We start from the raw sequence: 19,622 nt of genomic DNA, 5'->3' as shown, positions 1-19,622 counted from the left end.
CTTACTATGTGCATAAAATGTACGGTTTAATTTACAGATGTAGTGCAGAAAGTGAACAGTGCCGTGAGTGATTGATTAAATTAAAGTGACAGGTGTTTTAAGAAGTGTTCATGAGTCCAACAGCAGAGGGAAAGGTCCGGATGGACTACCCTCTTACCTGAGGGGAGTGGCCTCCTGCTTGAGGGGAGTGGCTCAAATAGTCCATGTCCAGGGTGAGAAGGGTCAGCTGTGATCCGACCTGCTCGTCCCAGAGCCCTGGAGACGTACAGGTCCTGCAGAGATGGAAGTCTGCATCCGATCACCTACTTAGCAGAGCGCACAATGCGCTGTAGTCTCGGTTTGTCTTCTTATCTTAATCTTATTTATCCCAGTATTGTTATGAAGGGTTGTATTGATCTATTACCAGCAATATTTTCAGTATATTTCTCAAAACCATGTTGAAGCACAGCAATGCCGTTTATTTAAACTTGGACTTTTATATTTTTGTAAAATTAGGTGCTTTTTATTTATTCATACATTTTCTACTGCTTTTTCCCGTTCGGGGTCATGGGTATCCCAGTGACTTTGGGCCTTAGGCAGGGTACACCCTGGATTTGTAAAATTAGGTGCTCATCATGAAATCCAGATCCGGGCAGACACAATTTAAACAATAGAAAAACAGATCGGAGGAACTTCAATATAATCTTTCTTTTTTATAAAAAAAAAAAAAAAAGTAAAAACATTGTTTGCTTCGTTTAAAATACACTATGGGGTAAAATCTTTCTCAACAAGTACTATTTAAAATTGCCATGTGCTATTTTGTGGGCGTATTGCTCTTTGTTGAGAAACTGCATATTATTAATGAGCCTCATAGTTGGGCCAACAACTTAAATAAAATGAAAGACATTATTTTAATTATATAACACATTGTTTTAATGAGATTTAAAGTAGGGAAAGATTGTATGGGATTAGTTTCAGTCTTCAAATATTTGAACCTATTGTGCAGATTGTGAATGTAGGCAAAGGAATATGCCATGTGTTTATCCAGAGTTCTAAGCATGGGGACAGGGACATGTTGCAGAATTGGCTCTGCCAAAAAAATGAATCAGGGACAAAGGATTGCAAGGATTTTGTTACCGCTTTTTCGAAAGCAAAGTTTGAAAATTACATGGGACAGACTCCTGAAATCCATTTGAGGGATGGCTTCTATCAACTGTTCCAGTTCAATGCGATACAGATGAAAATTCAAAGTCGCAAGAAGTGTCAAAACAACACATTATTTTATATTTGTAGATGACAATTGTTTTTATATCCTTTTTAACGCCACAATGATATGTAAACTGCAGAAGTCTATTCTTTAATTGAAAACCTGCTTAACGGACCAGCTACATTTTCACACAGTGTTGCTCCTCACAGTCTTGATAAATCAGCCTCTGCACACAAACTTCAAATTTTGCCCGCTGGAGCAAAAGAGCTCAGTTTTGCAAATTCTTCTGGTCACAGACATTTCCACTGCACATGCTTTATTCTCCAGTTTAGCTCACCCTACCGTTTTGCACCTGTGCAAACACTAAAGCTTGCCCTATGATGTTCAATATTATCACCACATATCGCCATATCATGATATTGTGTTGTGGGCTTTCATAACAAGATCTAGAGTTCTATATTCATTAGTGGACAGTCCCACATACCGTAGTTACAATTGTCCAGTGGCAGAATGGCTGAGGTGTGGAAGTTATATTGCGTCTCTCCAAACACTAATATTTCTGATGAGTGAAACCTCTTTAGTCTCTGGGATGCAGGCTTATGACATTCTGAGTTGGCTGGTTGTAAAATAAATTATCCATATTAGCCTCATGATATTACACATCCTCCATTTCATCCATGCCATCCCTCAGCCACTCTCCTAAACCAGTGGGCAGTGCACCTCTGATAAACCCGCTGCTCATTTTTTATGCAGCTCGCCGGCAAAACAAACAACACTGTAAAGCTGATCGCATCTCAGTATCACCATGCAGCAGCCTCTACTCAAAGCATGAATTATGCATGATGTAAGCACAAGGAGGAGGTCACATTGCGATGACCAAGGTCGCTCACAGGGGGCGACACGGCTGACGTCATGCGCCACAATGCAACTTCTCATTTTCATCATTACCATTGTTATCTTGGCGGTAATGAGAAAAGCGTTGTAGCTCCCAGGTGAGGAGGCGAGAGGCTGACCTTTCAACTCTTAGAAATAGAATTGTATTTTTAGTTAGAGGCTCATAGTCGTCAGCACAATGGCAGAATCAGTGTCAATAATAGGCTTGTGGATGTAATTAATCTTGTTCAAAAAGTAAAAATTATGTCCACTAGGAATCAATGTATGATACATTTTAAGTGTATTTGATGATTTTCTGTGGAACACTGACGTGTCTGGTCAGCTGGTTTAAACCGAATTTGGTGCCGTCTTCCTACTTGGAGAAGTTTTTTGGTTTTGTGTGTGAATGAATGATGAATAAGAAATCAAAGAGGGCAACTTTATTAGAATATAAACCCGAAGGAAGAATTTGGTCTGGGCGCAGGTGTCAAAAAGCTAATCTCCAAATGGCAGGACTTTGTCGGTAAAAGCGAGTTCTTTACAAGAATCATTTGACTGTAAAGTGTCTGACAGTCAGGGTGACTGACGGCAGCATTTGTGGAATCCTGCTTCTATGGAGAAAATACCACAAAGTTTAAGACCAGCACAGAAGTTATCAGTGCGTAAAAAAAAACTTTCCAGGAGTTGAGTAGGGCTGAAAAGTGCAGCCTCAGCTTCAAGACCTCCTGTGTACTGCAAACGTCACTGAAGTACAAGTACACTGGGTACAGTGGGGAGTGCAAAAGTACTACACGTTAAAAGTATAGTACTGCAGTTTCATGAGCCTTCTGACAGTGATGAAGGGTCACATAGGGTCCAACAATGACTGCCAGACCAGATAAAGTTAGAGAATATAAAATGTAAATTATCAAGGTCGATAAAATATTAGGTTTTTTCTTGTTCACAAAGAAGATCTGGCTGTGTTCAACACTGCTGACTCACATACTGCTGTCTGACCAGCATTCCTAATTCATTTTTATGCAACACAAACTTTATATGTTCTTCTATATTCATACATTTGCATGATTTATAGTGGTTTATTGTTGAACTCAAGCTTGTAATTTAAAATTATAAGGTTGAATAGATTATGTAAGGGAAGTAATGAATGATATCAATGCTATTGACTAGTCATAAACTTTGGGTGAATTTGGGTGAAACAGCAGAGTCAATGGCTGTTGTATAAGCACGTTCTCAATTATTTTTTATTTGTATAAATTATTTGACGTGGTCACACTGCCCAAAGAAAACGCAATCCAAATGAATAGCTTCTCGATCTGTTTTCCAATTACATTTCAGTTTAGTCTCTATTTGAAGGGACAATGTACAGAGAGATTAGGCTAATAAACAGAGCTGTTCTGCACCAGATTATAGCTATATTAAAAGTCTGCAGTCCCTGATTTATAGGAATAAGTTCTACAATGCAATAACACCCAATCATCAAAAAGGACAATTCACAAATCCACTCTCTGATCCAACATCAGTTAGTAAGTATTTACAGACATTTGTCTCATAGAAAATACATAACCTAATTATTAGTCCTGTAAAAATAATAATAATAATAATAACTAATTAATAAATATATATATATATATATATATATATATATATATCTCCTTACAGTGTACATTTATACATTTACATATTAAAAAGCTACACATTTCAACAGTGTGTGGCACTTTGTTAAACAGAAAACAAGACGATGCTACATTGGGCTTACAAACTGGGGCTGCAAACATTTCATTGTCAGTGCTGACGAGCCTGAACGTTTTGATACCCCAACAAAGGCGTTTCACTCTATTTCAATTGAAATGTGCTTAATATTGAATTGGCCTGCTAGCTGTCTTAGTGTGTGAAAGCCACCCGACATTTGCATATCAAGGAAATATGGGGATTGCTAATCATAGTAGTTGACCTATTTTAACATGCAAAATATTTTAGTCGTAATTGGCCTTACTGATTAATATTTAAATTGCCCTACAGAAGGCAGTAACAGAGACAACATAAAGGACTGACATAGTTTCATAGCTTCAAATTATGTACATGGCAGTAAATGTGTGCAGAAAATATAGCATTTGTGTTTATTTATGCTATTATGCACATGAGGATGGTCTGTTTTCCTGCTTCACCTGTGGAGCATAAACAATACAAATCATATACAGGTAAGAACTCAGTGAGGAAATGGTTTTATTAAGGTTTATGGTAACAATGGCCTTTTTTAGTCAAATGCATGCAAATTTACATTACATTGTACACATATGGCCTGTGCTGGGATTGCATTAATGGATTGCCCCCTCTGTGACCTCACACTCAATAGGCAAAGGGGATTGATTAAGAATTAGCAGAATTGACAGCCATGCCAGTGTTGACTCATCCATCATCATCTCCATTACTGTGATCACTACCAGTGTCCTCAACAGATCATTCATCTATCTCAATTCAGCAATCACATTACGCTGACATGCTAACCACAAAGGCTAGTGAGGAGTTACATTGACTCTGTTAGATATACTTGAGTAATCGTTTGAATTAAATGTACCAGGAGAAGTACTTACATACTAACGGCTTATAGAGGCAAGGCAAGTTTATTTGTAGAGCACTATTCGTGCACAAGGCAATTCAAAGTGCTCAAACAACAGGAACAAATTTATTAAAATCCAAAAGAGAAGAGAGCAAATTAAATAATTTCCCTCATATGCACAGCTATATTTTTAGCTTGTATTTGAACATTTTCAGAGTAGTGGCCTGTCTCACATCTTGAGGAAGACTGTTCCAAATTTTAGCTGCATAAAACTGAAACGCAGAGTCCCCATGTTTAGTCCTGACTCTGGCACCAGCAGGAGGCAGGTCCATGTTTAGTCCTGACTCTGGCACCAGCAGGAGGCAGGTCCATGTTTAGTCCTGACTCTGGCACCAGCAGGAGGCAGGTCCATGTTTAGTCCTGACTCTGGCACCAGCAGGAGGCAGGTCCATGTTTAGTCCTGACTCTGGCACCAGCAGGAGGCAGGTCCATGTTTAGTCCTGACTCTGGCACCAGCAAGAGGCAGGTCCATGTTTAGTCCTGACTCTGGGCACCAGCAGGAGGCAGGTCCATGTTTAGTCCTGACTCTGGCACCAGCAGGAGGCCGGTCCATGTTTAGTCCTGACTCTGGGCACCAGCAGGAGGCCGGTCCATGTTTAGTCCTGACTCTGGCACCAGCAGGAGGCAGGTCCATGTTTAGTCCTGACTCTGGGCACCAGCAGGAGGCAGGTCCATGTTTAGTCCTGACTCTGGCACCAGCAGGAGGCCGGTCCATGTTTAGTCCTGACTCTGGGCACCAGCAGGAGGCCGGTCCATGTTTAGTCCTGACTCTGGCACCAGCAGGAGGCCGGTCCATGTTTAGTCCTGACTCTGGGCACCAGCAAGAGGCCGGCCCATGTTTAGTCCTGACTCTGGGCACCAGCAGGAGGCCGGTCGATCTTTAGTCCTGACTCTGGCACCAGCAGGAGGCCGGTCCATGTTTAGTCCTGACTCTGGCACCAGCAGGAGGCAGGTCCATGTTTAGTCCTGACTCTGGCACCAGCAGGAGGCAGGTCCATGTTTAGTCCCGACTCTGGGCACCAGCAGGAGGCTGGTCAATGTTTAGTCCTGACTCTGGCACCAGCAGGAGGCCGGTCCATGTTTAGTCCTGACTCTGGCACCAGCAGGAGGCAGGTCCATGTTTAGTCCTGACTCTGGCACCAGCAGGAGGCCGGTCCATGTTTAGTCCCGACTCTGGGCACCAGCAGGAGGCCGGTCCAGGTTTAGTCCCGACTCTGGCACCAGCAGGAGGCCGGTCCCTGAGGTCCTCAGAGTTTGACATGGTTCATATGGCACCAACATGTCCGAGATGTACCGTATTCTCCGGAGCGACTTATTTGTTATATTATTCGTTATTTTCACACTGGCAACCGCATTTCACATGAAAACCACAAGAAGCCTCCAAAGCTACGCAGCAAAGCTCTAAGCGACGCAGAAGAAGAACCGGCACTTCCTCTACCTCCGGAGTTTGGGGAGTTGTTTTGTAGTGACACAGAGTTTGTGATTAATTGTGCAGAGTAAGACGTGCAGAAATGTATGTGAAAGTAAAATCGGAACTAATCAAAACTACGTTCACACTTTCGCAAACACTGCATCAAAATTGGGACTAAACCGAGGCTAGCCCTGGAAATAAACCTGGACTGGACTAACCCTACCCAGGACTAAACCAGGAATAGAACAGGACCAAACCAAAGTCTTCAACAAGGACGATGTATGAGGTATGAACGCTGCTTATGAACGCAGCCTTCTCTTCAACGCACAACTAAACTGAACTTGGTCGATGCATGTGCTTTTGCCGTGCGGTGCCTATTGTCTGGTGTTGAAGAACAGACTGCGTTTTGAAGTGACACGGAGGAAGAAGAATTCAATGGATTTAGTGATTAGAGGTAATACTGATGCTTTGGTAAAGCATTGTTAGCATGATCTTTGGTATGTTAACGTAAAACGTATTAACAGCATAGACACCAGACGTTCGGTGTCTGTGCGTCATGTAGAATGCGTTGCGTTAGCATACGTACACCTATTCACCATGTTGTGCTCCAGTATTGATGGTTCATACTTGGCGTAACCCAGTCTTTCTTCAGTATTGATGGTTCATGCTTTGTGTAACTCTTGTCGTCGGTGGTACTGACTGAGCGTGGAGCTGCCGGTCCGGTGTAGGTAATGTGCCACTGTTAATGTCTGTCTGCGTCTGTCTGTCTGTGTCTGTGTCTGTGTCTGTGTCTGTGTCTGTGTCTGTGTCTGTGTCTGTGTCTGTCTGTGTCTGTCTGTGTCTGTCTGTGTCTGTCTGTGTCCGTCTGTGTCCGTCTGTGTCCGTCTGTGTCCGTCTGTGTCCGTCTGTGTCCGTCTGTGTCCGTCTGTGTCCGTCTGTGTCCGTCTGTGTCCGTCTGTGTCCGTCTGTGTCCGTCTGTGTCCGTCTGTGTCCGTCTGTGTCCGTCTGTGTCCGTCTGTGTCCGTCTGTGTGTCATGTAGCCGAGTGTGTTATGTTAGCATACGTACACCATGTTGTCCATTCTCTAATCTGTTATTATTTTAAATTTCATTTCAAGATGTTCTTGGTCTTGGATTTTATCAAATACATTTCCCCCAAAAATGCGATTTATACCCCGGAGCGACAGTACTTTGGTGCGAGGCCATGGAAAGATTGTACACAAGCAGAGCTGCTTTATTCAATTCAATTCAATTTATTTTTTATTGGATAAGTCCCTCCAAGTCTGGTTTAGATGCTATACTTTAGATTTTGGGCAATGTTTTCTGGATGTAAAAAGCTGCTGATGTTATTGATTTGACGTGGCTGTTAAAATTAAAGTCCATTATTACCCCCAGATTTCTAACTTGGTCTTAGAGCGAGACTCTGGAGGTGACTACAAACACTTTTTGTTTCTGTGGGTCAAAGATGATGATTAAAGTTTTGTCCGTTTTATCGAATCATCAAGACAAGTCCCTATGTTTGTGAATTTTGTTCATGGACAATGGCAATAAACCTTTTCTGATTCTGAGTTCAGCTGGAGAAAGTTGTTTTGCATCCACACACTGGACTGTTGGATGCAGTGACAGAGTGAATCCATTGGTCCTGTCATCCAGATAGGACCTTAACCAATTTAGGGCAGTGTCAGTGATGCCCACCCAGCCCTCTAGTCTCTGTAAGAGGACCCCATGAACGACAGTGTCAGTGTTCAGGCGGATGCAGTACTGTGATGAGGTCTAAAACCTGACTGAAAAATATCATATTAGTTTTTTATAAAGGGGAAATCCACTGTTGGTAAACAACCTTTTCCAGGACTTGTCATTTTTGGGCCAAAATCAGTTAGAGGTGGGCAATGTATTGAAAAATGTAGAATATCCTTAAACTATTTTTAAATGAAAACCTAAAATAGACAAAAAACCTCTAGTGTAATCTCCCAAGCAAGTGTATAAAGTGATATCTCTGCCCTTTTGTGTTTTAATTGTATGGTCTATTCACATTTTGTATGACTCTTGAACCTCAACCAAGACATTTACAGGCCCAGTTTAGTTCATTCTTGATGCTTTGTGAAAATATTGTCTGAATTTCATTATCGAGGTGATGCAAAAACATTGAGATATTTTTTGTCAATGTCAGTTTACAGTGAAATGTTAGACAATGAACAGTCAATGTCAGAAAATTCAGACTTCAGATGTATGAAACTAAATGTTTTTGTTGTTGTTGTTACTAAAAGGGATTAAAGACTTTGTACAAACAGTGAATTCCTGCTTAAAGCCACACTATGTAACTTTTTGGATGGAGGGTCTGTCACTTGCTTGACTCCCTATAGAGATGGTATTGCTTTTCTAAGAATGTCTCGCAGTATGACATTAATATATATCTCCTGGCCAGATCTGTTGAGAGGCTTCACCATAAAAATGCACATTTTACAGGTATTTTTTTAGCATTAAAAACAGCCATAATGAAATAAATCCTATAGATGGATACTTTTAATGCCATCCTGTGGATTATATAACAATAACTTTTTCATTGAGACAAGGAGGTGGTAAAACTCCCACTAGAAAAGTTACTTAGAGCAACTTTAATGATTATTATATTCTTAAATGGTACTTGAGTTTATATTTGCTGAAAAGAAAACATTTCAAACTGAGTATTTAATGATTTAAAATCTTTAGTTTTCCAAATTTACAATATTTAATGTGCATAATGGTGGCACCAACACCTTTCCCCTGCTCTGCACCCTGTGTGCTTTCCGCGGTCCTGCCATGTTTCATAATGAGGACCATAACCATTATACTAACCTAAAGTCTCCTGTTCCAACCCTCATATTGAATGACTTTGCCCGGCCCCATTTCCCAGTCGCCCTCTCTAATTACACACTGTTTGTTTGGCCTGCTGGCTGTGCCCTAATGCAGAGCCGAGACGTCATTAAAATGATTTACAGATGTAATCCCCTCCTCTTCCTCACACAGTCTCCCTCACCTCTGCGCCTCTGTCCCACCCCCATGGCACCCCAAATATAACTCTGCCTAATATGACCAGCGGGATTCAAATCTCTTTTCATTAATCCCTTCAGCTCTCTGCCTTATTTGCCTTCTCTTCAGGTCTTTCCACCTCAGCAACTTTACTCGCCTTTCCCTACATCTCAATTTAAGACCTATACAAACCTTCATTATGTGTACTGTGTTGGAATCATGCATGTCTTCCTAGCTTCTTTATCTTAATAACTATTCATATTTCAATACAGCCTTTCATGCTTCAAAGTGGCAGCGTAATTTAACACATTTCTGTGAAAATATTCATAACAGGAATTAGTTTTTAGGCTATTGTAAAGCTGATTTTGGCATAACGCTGATGCTACCCCAGTGATGCCGTAAATGTCATTGTGCAACATAATAAAGTCAAGAAAATACGAGGGATGATAAAATATACTGAGAGCCATGATTTGACACAAAAATGGCTATATTTTCAACAGCTAAAGATGTTAGTTTATTTTTTATCCAACACTGTCTTGCACAATGACACAATGGCAGTGTTTATTTCAGATAAAAGTCAGATATTGGCGGCCATCCAGAAATGGATAAAAACTTCAGCCAATGACAGGTTTGGGCCAATAAACTGATACTATAAGATTTACTGTATTTACCGGTACTCTTTTGTAGTTAATAATGTTCCAGAACGTCTAATAATGTTTCAACTTTTATTTATACAATGTGGTTATGAAACACAATTTAATCAGTTTTGTTGAGTGTTGATGAGTGTACTGTAGTGTAAATAAATGCATTGTATTTGCTGTCCCCTGCATTTGTATGACCCTTAAAGGCACTGTACCTGACTTAAACTGTGAAAAACAGAACTAGTTCCTCTGAAACTCCTTGCAGCAGTCCCCTTGCATTTCTCAACTTCCTAATGCATTGCAAGCGTCCAAGAAGAGTCATTTTAAGAAAACTGAAGAAGAAGTGCTTGATCTGACAAAAGGAAAAAAAAAAATCCTACCATTGTTAAAGCTATGACCTATGTGGCCTGTCAGCTGAACATGAGCAGTTTGTATTTACATTGTGCTCTACGGGAAAAAGGCTTTCTGGACTGGAGGATTTTTTTAAACGCAGTTCCAATGGACTGGCCACTAGTCAAACTCACAACAGGGTAAGCTAGCAATACCCCATCCAGATATTTAAATAGATTCATGGGTAAAGCTAACACACATCAGCATGCTAACAGTGCACTTCCTGCTATGCGGAGAATAAAACATTCTGTAAATCAGATGCAGAGAAACAAAGTGGTCCCAGGTTGACCCGATTGGATGCTTTTACAATATATCTGTAGTGGGGCAAAACCGATTTTACTTTATAACATGGGGGGGATGTATACTGCCCCGCTGATATCAATTTTGGTACAGGAACTGAAAAAGCTGGGGCGGTGCATCCCAAACAAGATCGCAACTGAACCTCTGACTCACAACAACATGTTTTAGATTTTTTTTTCTGCACAACCCTTAAATATACAATATGCCTGTTGTAAGGGTCCACTAGCTGCTAGTCAGTATGATGATAGAATGTTCCAAAATGTGTCATTCGACCTATTTATCTTCTAAGATCATTCACCGCTGGTCTCCGTGAAGATTTTATTGTCATACTGATTATTTAAAAAGTTAGTAGCGTACATACTTGTCTATAAAAGTTCCTCTCCTAACTCCTTCATCTGATCTCTTCTCTTCACATTCTTTCCTTCTATAACTTTCCCAACTTTTTACCCTTGCTTAACCTTCTAAATAAGCTCTCCACTCTCCCTACTCTGTGCTCTTATGAGCATTAAACATACACACAACACAAGATTCAGCAGCGGATTAAAAAACACATTCAATTAATCCCTTATTCCCACTGCCTCCTCCTCTTCCTCCTCTCTTTCCACACCACTAACTCGCTCAATTTATACCTCCATCCCTATCTCTTGAAAGTTCAAATCTTTTTTTTTTTTGCTACGCATTTGTGTCTGCGTGCGAGGTAGTAAATATACCTTTCCATCTCATTGCTTTATCTCGAAAATCCCCACCCCTCGTTCTCTATGCTTTTAATTAACCATCTTTATTTCTTTGCGCTCGTCTTTTCATCAGAGACGTTCGTAGCACATAAAGTTCAACACCCACTATTGCGCCCTTGGAAATAACAACATCAAGACCAGGCAAGTGAATGCACCACAGGTATAGAGATCCACCAACACAAACATTTCACAAAAGTAAAAAGGACAAAAATAAATCTTCTAATCTCATTTAGGCGTTTCAGGTGCACAAAGCCAACGGATTCACAATTTGGGGCGCTAACTGAGGTGTTGGCATCAGATAAAATAGGTCACCCCCTCACAGCCAAGGCCCGCCGGCGCTGCCCCCCGCTGAGTGATTGTTTGAAAGCACATAAACGAGCAACGAGGAGATCAGGATATGTCGAAATGAGATGGATTTGAAATGTGTGATAAAAGGTAAAGTCGGAGTAAAGTTATAAAGATTACTTGGGACTTTGAAGGGAAAAATGTTGAGTAGATTCAATATTTAAAAAATCTGAATGATTCAGTCTTGATTGATGCAAAACTAATCCGTTTTACATCAATCTAACAATATTGATGGCATACGAAGAGGGATTCCATAAAAACAACTAAATTCCGTTCAAACATTTGTTGTGAAAGTGAAATTTATGCACAAGAAGTAATCACTATTGTATACATTTGACGAGATTGTGTGTTTGGTTGCTTGAAATGGCTATATTTTATATTAAAAAAGTAAAACTGTTTACTACTCGCCTATGCTCATGATAAGTATTTTGCAGAATCTTTAAACTCATACATGCGATTGTTGAAAGATTGTGATTAAATTCAGCCACAACTAATATTAATAATAGGCCTTCAATATAATAATATTTCCAAATATCACCGGCTATTTCCTCTTACACAACTGAGCAATTTGATGAAATGTGATAAGTTGAATGCATGCTTTTATACTGCATTTTTCAAAGGCTGCTTTGACTCTGAACTGTTACAAAATAAAAGACCGGATCAAAGTCATGGATTTGTGCTTGAGGGCGACGTTTTATCCACAGGCCCACTCTTCCCAACGTATCACACAGCACACAGTACATACACAGTACCAACATTAGACCATGAAGCTTGTTTTACATGATTTAAGCCGACAGATGAACATGGGAACGAGCACATAAATCTAATTAACCACTGTGCATATGCAGGTTGTGGGGTTGAATTTAAAATGAATATGGCGTTATCAAAAGAAAAGTGCTGCCAGGTGAGATTAAAGCCTCTGCTTGGAGTCAAACAGGTCAAACAGGAATTTGTTGACATCCATTTTGTCGATAATTGTCTGAAAACGGCATTAGTCTGTTTTGTCCTTGAGTTACATTTCCCATAACATTTTGTACACATAGGTTAATAATCCTGTCAGCTTGTCTATGCAGATTCCCACGCTCTCCCAGGCTTTTAATGTCGGCATAATTTACAGCCCCCCCTCCTTGCCCACGTCTTACATACCTGAAGACACCTGCAGGCTGGATACATCACGGCTGACAGAGAGGACTTGTGCAAATGGACGTGCACACTTAGAGAGCAGGAGATGAGTAAAGCGCTGCTTTCTGAGTAAACAAGCTCTCCGGTGGGCTTGGCAAATGTGCTCATTAAGCCTTGGGTCAAAATCGTGTGCATGACAGCTACCCGCAGCGGACGTTGTGGGTGCTGGGAGGGACATTTTCTGTGATAAAAAGTAAGTTAATGTGAAAAAAAGGTGGCTTTTGCTTGAGGAGGGTGTGATTATATATATATATATATATATATATATATTACGCTAATATAAACTAGCCTCAAGCCAGCAAACAGAGTATAAGGAAATGCATTACATGCATTTTCAGAAACTATGATGAAAGGTGTTGGACTTCTTCAGGGCTGTTTACCCTGTGACCTACTGAAGTCACCCAGGTTGTGTCTGGGGGGGACTATCTTATGGGGAATATAACCTGAGTGATTAGTGCTGGACTGGTAACAAGGTCTGGCTAATTAATGGACAATGCTGCGTGTGAGCAGGGGGGTAAATGTAAAGGAGGAAGTGGTGACTGAAGAACACAGGTTACAGGAATAGCATGCAGTTTGTAGAAAGACATTAAAGGAAGTAAGTAAAAATGATATTGCTACATATTTTTAAGCCGTGATGGTTAAATATGTATTTTTGGGGTGTTGGAAATGTCTGTGGTTTCCCCCGGCAACATTTGCTGACATCGACCTGAAAACAACTCTGAGAAATCCTGGCTCTTTTTTGTTAAATGTTTTGTATGAGATTATATGGTCTTACTTTGACAAAGAATTAAAAAAAAAAAAAAAAAAGAACAAAAGCTTTTGTGTCTATTCTCTGACACTGTATTTTCACAAGTGATCTGCAGGGGGAGCTCTATTGCCAGAGTTACTTAGTTCTACTTTAAGTCAAAAAGATGATTGAGGCGTTTTGTGTTTTTTTGCTGTAAAAACATCTTTCTGATTAGCCAGAGATGGAACTAAAGACACATATAGACGCAACTGGGTCTGGAGAGTTGAAAGAGACAAAAATATTGCCAAAAACAGATTTAGGCAGTTGCTCCGAGGCCGTTAATATATTGGTTTACTGGATTCTTTGCAAATAGAATAGTATACATTTTTCCCTGAACTGCAAGATCACTACAGATTTTGGTCACATTTTCCATCCAAATGCTAGTTAAACCCAAGGCCTTAGTTGAGGTCTACGCTCTAATCTGTTTCTAGGGGGCAAAAGTGTTGGACAATTCTAGAATTATCTATTGCATTCACTCACACCATCTGGGGGACTATTTCATCATATTAGAATGTCTGACCATGAGCAGAGTTGAGCGTGTCATTTACTGATAAGCAAATCCCTGCACAATAATTGTACCATGAAAACCATTGTGGAACCACATGGAGAAACAAATTCGGTGTTTATTTGCTTTATGCAATGTGCTGATATTTTACCTTTGTAAAACAAGTTATACAAAGTTTCAGAGGGACAGGAAAATGATACCACAGAGATGTTTTATTCAGCCCTGCCGCAGCATTGTACATTGTAACCGCTGCGCTTAAAGGCGCAATGGACGATTTTTCGGCGATTTGAGAACTCAGGTGGAAGTGCGCATGCGCACTCCCCCGTGCGGACTGATACAACACACACGTGCGTTTGTTTAATAGCGCGATGGATTGCATCACATCTCTCGTCTCCCGTAGATTTCCGTCTTCTTCGGAGTTAGCTCGAACAGTCTTTCTCCGTCTTCATTTTGTCCCGTACACTGAGGGAACTATATTATGATAGATCAATGCGCTTAGACATGTGGAAACTGCTGCTCATGGGGAGGAGCCGCACGAGGCTGCAGGTGAGCGATAGGTGCGTTTTATGATTGATACGTGGCAGGACTAATCGGCCGTGCACGCCACGAGGAAATAAGACTCAGATTTGGGCCAAAAGAATCATCCATTCAACCTTTAACTCTAGCCATCACCAGACCATTCTTTCATGACATTAACTCTTGCACCTAGCTGTGATTTTATTCTCCCTCCCCTCTCCATAGCTATCCAATTCAGCAAATCCCACAGTTTCCATTGTTGCACTTCCTGAACCCAACAATTCTGCAGGTTACACTCATTATAGAACTTCATAGTCGGCTGTACTTCTGCAAAAGAACTTTCACTTTTGCTTTTGTGTTCAAGCAAGTGTGCCTTTCCATCCAACAGCCAATTTTGTGTTAGCTCTATGTGCTTTCTAAATGGGAAGCAGAACAATAAAATCTGACAATGTTTAACACAGGCTGCGCAGAAGAGGAAAAGGCTATTAAAATACTACATTCAATTCACAGACTGTTTGGAGAGAGATTTTGCATTGTGCCTGCTTTACGCTCATTGTTTCACGAAGGCAATGGCATTTGGTTGGAAGTTAGATTAGAACAAAAAAAACAAAAAAAGGTGAAAAGTAAAAGTAAAGCTAAAGTGAAAGTAAATGTATATAGAGTCCAGAAATATATGCAACCAGTATTTCTATGTATTTTTTTAATTTGGTTTTACTTTAAATCACATTTCCGTTACATCTATCATTTTGTACCTCTTCTCGTGGAAAAGCAAAGGGAATGGAAATAAATGGTCTAAAGAATGCAACGGCCACAGTTATTGGACATGTGGCTAGCTCCAAAAGGAACCAAAAGTGGTTGGGGAAATAATATATATTTTTGCGTGCATCAGAAAACCGGGATCAATATATCCCGGTTTTCTGGAATATATCTTGGGTTTATTCACCACTTTGAAGCTGTTGGCAGAAATGAGCTGTAACTTACACAATTAATTATCGCACACAGAAGCTGATGTTTGTCCTGTCATTCATCACATGGTATGTTTTTGAGAAAGAGGAAGAGGAATTGCACCCTTGAAGCTGGGATATCTGGTTTTGACTCAGTGAAAGGACGAAGAACGAAGCAGGTATTTCAATCAGTTTAGATCCTCGCTATCACAAACCCTTTGGCACATCATTAATATCCATAGAAACATATTTTGGGCATGTGCACAGTTTTAGATGAGCTTTTTCAGATGTTGAGGGGTGGGGTGAACCACCTAAGGGCAGCCAATCAGAGCGCTGCTTTGGGCTTGTACTTCCAGCTTGACGAGAAATAAAATACTTTATTATTACATGCAGGCAGTGTGTAGTGACGTTTTTCTCACAAAATCATGCTTTTACAATAAAGTCTTTGCAAATTTACATTACAAGAGTGAGGTAATGTAATGTTTGAATCCAATTGACTGAACTCTCATCTTCAATATTATGTGTTACTTGTATTGTTCCCTAATCGCCCAGCCCCATGTTCAATAAATACACAGACTTTGAGTTAGTATCTCACTGTAAACGTAAAATATTTTTTCCAAGATTGGTAGGCTTCACAATGAGGTTTATGGATTGTATTTGGTAAACAACTCAAGACAATTAACAACTTCTGCTTACAGCCGCAATATTGAGGAGAAGCTCGATTAGTCTGACAAAGCAATCCAGAAATGCCTTTGAAGGTGGAGTGACACAAAGTTGACATCATATAACCCTTACAGATCATTTGTTATACCTTTACCTTTAAGAGAATGCCCCAGGCTATACTTTTGCATTGATTTATTGCCTCGCCGAGAGGAAGGAGAAGATACACAGTGGAAATATGAGGTAAGAGATAACCTATGTTGTTCTAACACCATGCAGATGAAGCTGAGTGACTGCATGCATTGCACTATCCATCTCTGTCACCAGCCTCCAGACATACTGTATTTATTACATCACACCACTGTGCACACACTGTCTTCACACAAACAAGCCACATCTCATAATTGAACAACTATCACTGCCATCCAGACAATTGCTAAACGTAAACATATTTGATTGCCTAAAATGCCAGAGTTTCCTGTCGTATTTGGTTGTGAATGTGTTTGCGCAGCAGGCAGGAGTAGATTTCTCTGGACGATGAAAAACAATGTTCTATCAACAGAGCCTTGATGTGCTGTGGAGGGCTGGGCAGTGATGCAAAGAATATGAAGCCGCCTCCTTTGAATAGAGACATTAGGTGTGTGTAATGCCACTCCCAAAGCCCGTGGGACGCTTTTAAATGCACTGCGACAGTCTACTGTATGATTCACTTGTCCCTTTACTGCGATGAATGCATTTGTAGCTACTATGTTGGACTGGAGAGAGAAAGGGATCAAGGAAAGAAGACAAAGAAAGGGTAAGTGACGACAACAGGGATAGATAGAGACACTGGGAAAGGCAATTAACACTAAGTTGTTAGTATTGCAAAGTTAAGAAACAAGTATGGCGAAGGCCAATCTTAAAACGTGAGGAACAAAGTGCTCAAACCTCAAGGTAATATCCATTTAACAATTTTGATAGTACTGGGACCATGGCAAGACTCTAGTTCAGCAGTAAGTACAACATTACTTGGCTCAAAAAGTAATTTGAAGTTAAGGTAGAAGCTTATTCCCCTAAGCAACTTTGTCCTTGTCCACAGTTTTCCAGAATGTAAACCAGAATGTTCATCAGGAGTTCTGGAAGGTAGAACTAGAATAATTTGCCTGAGAATATCCAATCAGACACAGGGGAAATTCACAATGAAATTAGGGCGACCAGCAAAAATTGTAGACTCAAGGCGGGGCATGGAGGGAAAAACAAGGGGTAATTTAAGCTCATAGATAATAACTTCAATAGCATAATATGATTGTTTTGTTTTTGTCAATCGTATTGCGCACAAAGATTGGTGCCAACATATTAAAACACTGAAAGCCAATACACCCCCAAAAAAACACCATGTTTTGTGTAACATCTCTAAATGTGGGAGAAGAGACAGGGTACTACTTGGCTGTGCAAGACAACCAAAAAAGTGAAATGTACGCAACTCGAGACCGTCTTTCTTTGATGTTAGAGTGCTTACCGCTTTGGCACTTTGTCTCCAATATCAAAATACTTAACTGACTTAAATAATAAAACACAAAACCAGGACAAAAAAAGGTCATTGTTCAAAATTTAGAACATTGCTATCCTATAAACTGCCTCCTTGCTCCTTTATCATGGTGAATGAATCTTCTATAAGTGCCATGGAAAACAAAGACCAAGGAAAAGACCAGGAAGTGCAGAGATATAATGAGGATCAAAGTGAATCTAACGACAAATATCTAAAAGGTAAGGAGGTTTCTGCTCGCTTCCTTTCCCTGTTCTGTCACATTCATATTTCATCTATTGTTGCACATAAAAGGAATTTTGTCTGACTTTTCTGTTCTTTGTTGCAGGCCCCGGATCAGTCTTTTGATTTTGTGGAGGCCGCCCACTCCTGCCATTATTTAGCCCAGTGAAATAACACTCATTAAAGTGCAACTTATAATGCTGTCGGTACCGCATCATGTCATTCCCACTGCCCCTTTCTTGCATGTTTAATTTCCCTTTCTGCTGGCTTATCGATTCAATCCCCGTTATGCCACTCCTTTTATTAATAAAGCAGAGCAATATCAAGTGAGTCACAACCTCCATTTTTGTGGTTGGTAAGATTGATCTAAAGTTGGCAATTGGCAAAGAATGAATCCGGTTTTTCCCCTCATAAGGCTCATTTACATTCATTCACTTTACAGCAGATCAGGTCAATCTGAAAATGTCTCCACTAAGTGAACCGTACAGGCCTTTTTTAAGGGTGTCTGAAAGGGGACATGAGTGGTGCTTTCCGTCAGAGCGTGCTGGCTCGCTTTCGGCTCCCGGAACACGAGCTGATTGGATAAGAGAATAGGCACACTCTGGTGAAACGATACGGGGAAAAACAGATCTCACCAAACGCTGACTTGATCTTGAAATAAATTGCTGCATTTCCAGGGACGATAACTTTATTTGTTGAGCTGACAAACTTGAAAAAATAATGCTAGAGCACATTAACATCAGCAGTTTCCTGCCGGCCCCCCGAGCATAATAATAATAATCTAAAACTGTCAAAGACACATGCAAACACGCAGAGAAGTTAAATAAATGCAGAAAAAGCTGACAAAAATTGGAAGTTGTTTGTTTACTCTAACTTAAACCATGTCTCACATAATCATAAATTGGACTTATTAAACACCTTTTTGTGAATTGTTTAGACCCCGCGAGCCGGGACCTGTGCATGGAAACCCAGACCACCATTAACAATATCAAGAAAAGCACTCTTAGGGAACAGGGCCAGTCGAAACGTGGCTATATTGATGGATCATTTTGTCCTATTAGAAAAAAAATTACCATAAAAAGTCAAATTTCTTTCTCCAAAATTTGAACTCTAGCGTTAGGTGGTAGGTGCTGATTAGAGATGACTAATCTCACTCTCAATTTCACAGCTTCATGGTTAAGTCATTCTTCATTTTAGCTCAAAATATTGTAAAATTATTGCCCTTAAACCATGTTGTATAAGACTGCCATTGATATAGAATGAAATCTGATTTATTTTTATTTTATTTATTTATTTATTTATTTTTATTATTATTATTATTCCTTTGAGAAACTTAAATCTTTTTTTTTTCTTCTTGTGATTCCATTTTGATGAAGAGAAATCAAAGTCCCAAGTGAAATATAGGAAAGGTAAATAACCATTATTGGACAGAATATATGGTGCATGTCGCAAATCGATAAGAGAGACTGGAATTGACTTTTGGGAAATCATTTTGAATGTAGGAGGGGGAAATGCATTTCATCAAAATATGTAATCAAAGGATAAAAATAGGACACGGTACACGACAGACAAGCACATGATGGTGAGCGGCGAGTCAGAGCAGAGAATTAAGATGGCTCTTGTTACTCTAGCCAGTGGTACAAATGTCTTGCTAGAATAACACTAAAAGTTATTCATAGGTTTTCCCTCTAAGATTAGACAAATGCAGAACGTAGATTAGAAAAGAAACATGAGCAAAATCAATCTTAAAATCGGTAATCAAGGCAATCACTGGTT

The 19,622-nt window shown here is 40.1% G+C and overlaps 1 protein-coding gene and 1 long non-coding RNA gene across 2 annotated transcripts in view; both read right to left on the bottom strand.

Moving 5' to 3' along the window:
• Window positions 1-19,622, bottom strand: part of cadm4 (cell adhesion molecule 4) — a 330,325-nt gene that overhangs the window by 281,075 nt on the left and 29,628 nt on the right. The gene's annotated exons all lie outside the window — the stretch shown is intronic.
• LOC140374287 (uncharacterized) lies at window positions 10,875-11,503 on the bottom strand. Its single transcript, XR_011929086.1, has 2 exons — window positions 11,249-11,503; window positions 10,875-11,210 (listed from the first exon to the last, which is right to left on the bottom strand). It is a non-coding gene; the product is annotated as an uncharacterized lncRNA (long non-coding RNA).

This window comes from Eucyclogobius newberryi, unplaced genomic scaffold (assembly GCF_026437365.1).
Source record: "Eucyclogobius newberryi isolate DKJ021-1_F unplaced genomic scaffold, fEucNew1.0.hap1 SCAF_3, whole genome shotgun sequence".
Lineage (NCBI taxonomy): Eukaryota > Metazoa > Chordata > Actinopteri > Gobiiformes > Gobiidae > Eucyclogobius > Eucyclogobius newberryi.
Note: the sequence above shows the minus strand (reverse complement) of the source record. Positions and strands in the feature narration are given on the sequence as shown.